Source organism: Pongo abelii, chromosome 17 (genome assembly GCF_028885655.2).
Source record: "Pongo abelii isolate AG06213 chromosome 17, NHGRI_mPonAbe1-v2.0_pri, whole genome shotgun sequence".
Taxonomy (NCBI): domain Eukaryota; kingdom Metazoa; phylum Chordata; class Mammalia; order Primates; family Hominidae; genus Pongo; species Pongo abelii.
The window spans coordinates 1561143-1567500 of record NC_072002.2 but is presented as its reverse complement, the minus strand read 5'-3'; positions in this window follow the sequence as shown (position 1 = coordinate 1567500).

Genomic DNA, 6358 nt, shown 5'->3' with positions numbered 1-6358 from the left:
GAAAATCGCTACTTAATGACAGAAGAAAACACCAGCTAACATGTTTTGGGGAAAATACACGTTTTCCTAAAATTGGTAAAATCTACTTCACCTGAATAAAGATAAGTAAAGTAAACAATACAAACAAAACAAAACACTAAAACAAACATGGGCCAAGGCATTGTTTGTGGAAATATTATGTGAGCAAATTGTTACTTTTTAGAAACAGTTTCTATCTTGGGCAAATACCAATAATGCCCAGGGTAGAGCTTTGAAAAGTGGCAGCGTGCACCATTGTGAGGGCTGAAATCCGTGTGGCTCACTCCTTTCATCACAGCACTTTGGGAAGTTTGGACGGGCAGATACCTGGAGGTCATGAGTTCAAGAGCAGTCTGGGTAACAAAATAAAATTCTGACTCTACTAAAAAGGCAAATGTTAGCTGGGTATGGTGTCAGACAGAATTATGTTCCAAGAGGAAGCATCCCAAATATCCATGGTCCCCAGTCAAGAAATGAACTGAGTTTACAAATTCGTAGTGTCATTGCTGACTCAAAAGGTGAGAGGTGTATGTTTGTGTCACTGTGGGTCTCTATTTTTTTCTTGGAAACTCATTTATTTTTAATTACTTTTTTTTTAGATGGAGTCTGACTCTGTCACCCAAGCTGGAGTCCAATGGCATGATCTGGGCTGACTGCAACCTCCACCTCCCGGGAGGTTCAACAGATTCTCCTTCCTCAGCATATCGAGTAGCTGGGACTTGACGTGCGTGCCACCACACCTGGCTAATTTTTGTATTCTTCGTAGAGACAGGGTTTGACTATGTTGGCCAGGCTGGTCTTTAACTCCTGACCTCGTAATCCTCCCACCTCCACCTAGAAAACTGCTGTGATGACAGGAATGACGCACTGCACCCAGCCTACTGGTTTATTTTTAAACATAGCAATTTGGGTAGGGCGCAGTGTGTCACGCCTTTCTATATCAACCAACATTCTTTCTCGAGTCTGATGACCTGGGGCCTCCCAGCACTTTGGGAGGCCGTGGCCACAGGATTCCTGGAAATTGCAGTTCAAGAGCGGCCTGGGCAACGTGGTGAAACCCTGTCTTTACTAAAAAGGCAAAAGTTAGCTAGTTATGGTGGCACGCACCTGTTATCCCAGCTACTCGATAGGCTAAGACAAGAGAATCGCTGGAACCTGGGAGGCGGAGGTTGCAGTGACCCGATACCGCGCCATGGCCTGACGAACAGAACAAGACTCCATCTCAAATAAATTAATAAATACGTTAGTTAATCGAAAAGTATCAAAAGAAAACTGCAAGGAAGTGGCGGGAATGCACCGGAAGGCTTCACACGTTCCTAAAGGTCAGAGCCGAAAAACAGTACCATCAGGTTGAGATACAGGCCATTCTGAATCTCTTCTCACTGTGCTCAACTAATACCAAAGAAGGGCAGGTTTCCATACCGCCCGTTCATCATCACCGCTCTTGTCAGGTATAATTTCAGAGTCATGACTACACAGAGCTCTCTCAACCCACCAACTGCGTCCGTACTTTTATGAGTCCAGTTGGAAGAATAAACAGGGCACTTAGCAAAGTAATCATCGTATGTTCTTTTGTCTCCCATGTCTGTCATGAAACCAATCAAATTCGTGGTCCACTTTTTCCCCACCCTTCGAGCGTTCACAGAGCACCGAAATACAAGAACAGTGAGTTCATTTTATGCGACAAATAGGAAAAACACCAAAGTGAAAGTCACAGAGGCTTAGGATACACAGGGAGATACAGAATAAGGAGACTGTTCCAGTATCTACACAAAGACAGACAGACAGTGGGATGGAAAGAAATGAAGAAGAGAGAGAAAATAAGGAAGATCAAGAAAAAAATATAGACAGACAGAGATGTAAAGGGAAGAGAGATGAAAAAGAAAACCGAAAAACGTAGAAACAGAAAAAAAAAAGAATGAGAAATGAGAGAAAAAAGGGGGGAAGAAAAAGAGAGAGAACACAAATAAAAGACAGAAAGAGAAAGAAAAAAAGAGAAAAAATGAAGGAAATAAAAAGAAGGCAGGGCATCGTGTTTCACACCTATAATCCCAGCATTTTGGGAGGCGGACGTGGAAGAATTGCTGGAGCCCAGGAGTTTGAGACCAGCCCTGGCAACACAGTGAGACCCCGTCTCTACTGAAAAAGAAAAGACAAGAAAAAAATCCGGGCATCGTGATGGCAGGCCCCTGTATCCCCAGATCCTTTGGAGCCTGAGGTGAGAGCATCGCTTGGGCTCGGGAGGTGGAGGCTGCAGTGGGCCTTGGTCAAGCAAATGCTCTGCAGTCTGTTGCCCAGGCTGTCCTGAACTCCCTAGCTCTAGCGAACTGCCCGCCTCAGCCTCCGAAATTGCAGCCGCCACAACCAACGGTCCTGAAGGTGTCACTGACAGATTTTAGTATACAGGGTGTTTCGCTATATTACGAACTTGAACCCAGGAATTTGAAGCTACAGTGACCCAAAGTCGCGCCACTGCACTGCAGTATGGGTGATAGAGCAAGGCTCCATCTCTAAATGACTAGATAAATAATGAAAACAATAACAATAATGACAATAATACAAAGAAATAATAACAAACAACAATAATAATAAACTCGTGGGAGTGAAAAAATATAAAAGGTCATATACATCACAATTAATTGTAGTTAATTTCAAATAAATTTTTTTCTTTAACCTGTTTCTGTTACTTTATGAAACACTTACACTGGAGGGCAATGGCATGAACACGGCTCACTTCAGCTTCAACATCACAGAATTAAGTGATCCTGTAGTCTCAGCCACTTGGAAGGCTGAGATAGGAAGATCACCTGAGGGAGCCCTGGAAAGTCTAGGCGGCAGTGAGCCGAGATTGCATTCTTACACTCTAACCTGCCTCAAAAAATATAAATAAATAAAAGGTAAATATAAAACCACAGCAACTTCAGTGTGTAGAAAGAGGAGCAAGAAAAGTAAAAGAAAAACAAAACGAAGAGCAACTGAAAGTACTGTGGAAACAATTGGAGAGGAAGAAACAACGCAAGGAATAAGTGACACCAAGTGAATGTGGGCGGTACTGCTGCTGACCGAAGTTATATGGTCTACTTTAGAAATCCCAAGTTGACGGTCAAGTCCAACGCTTGCCGCCGACATCAGGTGGACACGGCGACCCGAGACCTGAGGATTGGGGCCTTAGGCCCTGGTCCCTGGTCTTCCAGGCAGAGAAGCTGACGGCCGTGTCAACTGGATGTTGCTTGCTTCCCACAGGCGGTCGACTTGCGGGCTGATCGACAAGCCAAATGCCAGCATCTAATCGATCGGGTCCACCCTAAAGGCCAAATGAGGTGCTCGCGGACGGAAGCGGTCAGAACCAGTTGGAACCTTATCACACAGAACTGGCCCAGCTTTGAGGCCATCTAACTCGGCAGATCTGCCAGCCATTCTCGCGCAGTCCGCTGGCTGACCCGGGCAGCGGAGACCAGTGAAGACACAAGGGTGGTGACTGGCTACTCTCATCCCAGCGCACCTGGGGCGGGGAGAGGGACTGTGACCCCAACAGCCGCCCACGGGCACGCGCGAACACTACTCGGACAGGGACTGCAGGGGCACAACCTCTGACACCCGCGCCTGAGCCATTCGCACCAAGCTCGAAGAATCCGTTCCCAACCCGTGGAGGAATTCCCAGCCGGGTGGGGGAAAGAAGCTCAATCAGAGAGGTGGAACATCGAGCAGGGGCGCCAACCCTACCTCGGCAACTCCCGGCGCTGTATCTTGGGAACCCCGCTGGTGGGGCCGACGCCTCCCAAATGCACGGCGGGCTCCAATGAACTCTCGCGAGAGACAGCCACTGCCTGTCCCGGGGCTCGGGGGCTGGTGGGCATGAGCAGGCCCGGGACCTTAGTCCCCGCGGGCAAAAGGAGGGAAGAAGGAAGGTAGACGGCCAGGGCTGAATTACACAGGACACGCCACAAAGCCGGGTTTCCCGCACACTGGTTTAGAGACACTTGTGTGGTGGGCTGACTTTCAATAGGTTGCAGTGAGGGAGCTGCCATGTTCCATAGGAAACCCTGACCCGGAAGCAGGGCGTTTACGAATAGTTTAGTATCAGATTCCCCATAAACGTGTTATGTGATGGGCCAGGGAGCAAAGGCCTTCCTAGCTGCACCCCGTTTTTTAGGACGAGGGGCTCCCGGCACCGGAGCCAGGTCTCGGCGCGCAGTGGGGCGGAGCGTCCGGCCGGTGGGAAAGGCGGGGGAAGAGCTATCTGAGGCCAACCGAGGCTTGCCGGCGCTGCTGCATCCTCTCTTCTGGGCGGGATTCTGATTTAGAGGCATTCAGTCATAATCCCACAGATGGTGGCTGCTCACCTTTGGCTCCCCAGCCAAGCACATACACCAAATGTCTGAAACTTTGGTTCCTCTCATGCTGAGCAGGATTACTATGGTAGCAACACATGGACAACAACACATGTGGAACACACGCAGTAAAACTAACCTGTCTCACATGGGTCTAACCATGATGCTTTCCCGGGCATGCAGTTCGCTTTTAGGTGAATCCATTCCACTTTGCCTTGCCCTTCAGAAAGAAAAGAGAACTCGCTGTCCGCAGAGGCTCACGCCTGTAATCCCGGCATATTGAGAGGCTGAGGCCGACGGATCACCTGATGTCAGGAGTTCGACTCCAGCGTGGCCAACATGGTTAAACCCTGTCTCTATGAAAATACCAAAATTAGCTGGGCATAATAGTGGGTGCCTGTAATCCCAGCTACTCTGTAGGCTGAGGCAGGTTAATCGCTTGAAACCAGGAGGCGGATGTTGCAGTGAGCCGAGATCGCTCCATTGGGCTATCTAAGCGAGACTCCATCTCAAAAAAGAGAGAAAAAAAAAAAAGAAAAAAGAAAAGATAACTCTCTCTAGGGCTCCCATTTGCTTTTGCAGAATCAGAGAATGTGACTGCAGGCAAGGGTTGAGGGGAGGGTTCAGGGGAAAAAAGGAGGAGGGGCAAAGGCTGGAGGCACAATAGCTCACTCTGGAATGTTTCCAAGTTTGGTGGGGACAGCTTATGAAACAAGCTGAGTCTGGAAATTACACAGAATTCATAGTATTATTTCTTCTTTGAAAAGTGAGCGGTTCATGACTTTTTTCTCAGCATGTATTCCTTTACTTGTACTAAGTGCCATTTAGTTTCATACAGTTTACATACCACTGCTTTCATTGTATCTGCAAAGATTTAGGATAGTTTTTGTTAATAATGAGTCCTAGGGTGACGCTACAATGCACTTTCCGTTCTGAACCCTGAAAACTTCAGACAGGTCTCAGTTAATTTAGAAAGTTTGTTTAACCAAGGTTCAGGACGCACACCCGTGACACAGCCTCAGGAGGTTCTGAGGACATGTGCCTAAGGTAATCAGAGAACATTATCGTTTTATACATTCTAGGAAGACATGAGACATCAATCAACGTATGCAAGATGAACATTGGTTCGGTCTGCAAAGGCGGGACAACTTAGCAAAGGTGGGAGAACTCAAAGCGAGGAGGGGACTTCCTGGTCACAGGTAGTTAAGAGACAAATGGTTACATTCTTTGGAGTTTCTAATTAACCTCTCCAAAGGAGGCAACCAAATATGCATTTATCGCTTGAGACCAGGAGGCGGATGTTGTAGTGAGCGGAGATCGCTCCATTGGGCTCCAGCCTGAACGTCTGAGCGAGACTCCATCTCAAAACAGAAAAAAAAAAAAAAAAAAGAAAAGAGCAGAGGAGTGACTTTGAATAGAATGGCAGGGTGGCCCTAAACAGTTGCCAGCTTGACTTTTCCCTTTACTTTAGTGATGTGGAAGCCCCAACATTTATTTTTCTATCACACAATTTTTAAAACCCAGGTAGAAGTCTTCATGCTGATTTAAAAAAAAAAAAAAAAAAGGAAGAAAGTAAAGCAAATGATAGGCCAGGCGCCCTGGCTCACGCCTGTAATCCCAGCACTTTAGGAGGCTGAGGTGCTTGGATCACCTGAGGTCAGGACTTCGAGACCAGACTGGCCAACATGGAGAAATGAAGTCCTTACTAAAGATACAAAAATTAGCTGAGCGTAGTGGCGGGCGCCTGTAATACCAGCTACTGGGAAGGCTGAGGTAGGAGAATCACTTGAACCTGGGAGGGAGAGGTTGCAGTGAGCCGAGATGGCGCCATGGCACTTCAACCTGGGCTACTAGAGCGAAACTGTCTCTCTCTCTAAATAAATAAATGAATAAATAAATAAATAAACAATCAGGCCCAGCCAGGTTGGAGGTTTCCTATGTAAAAAGGCATAGGGGGAGGGAGGGAAGGAGTGCCTCAGAGGTCAGGGTGGGGCCCAAGGGAAACCAGT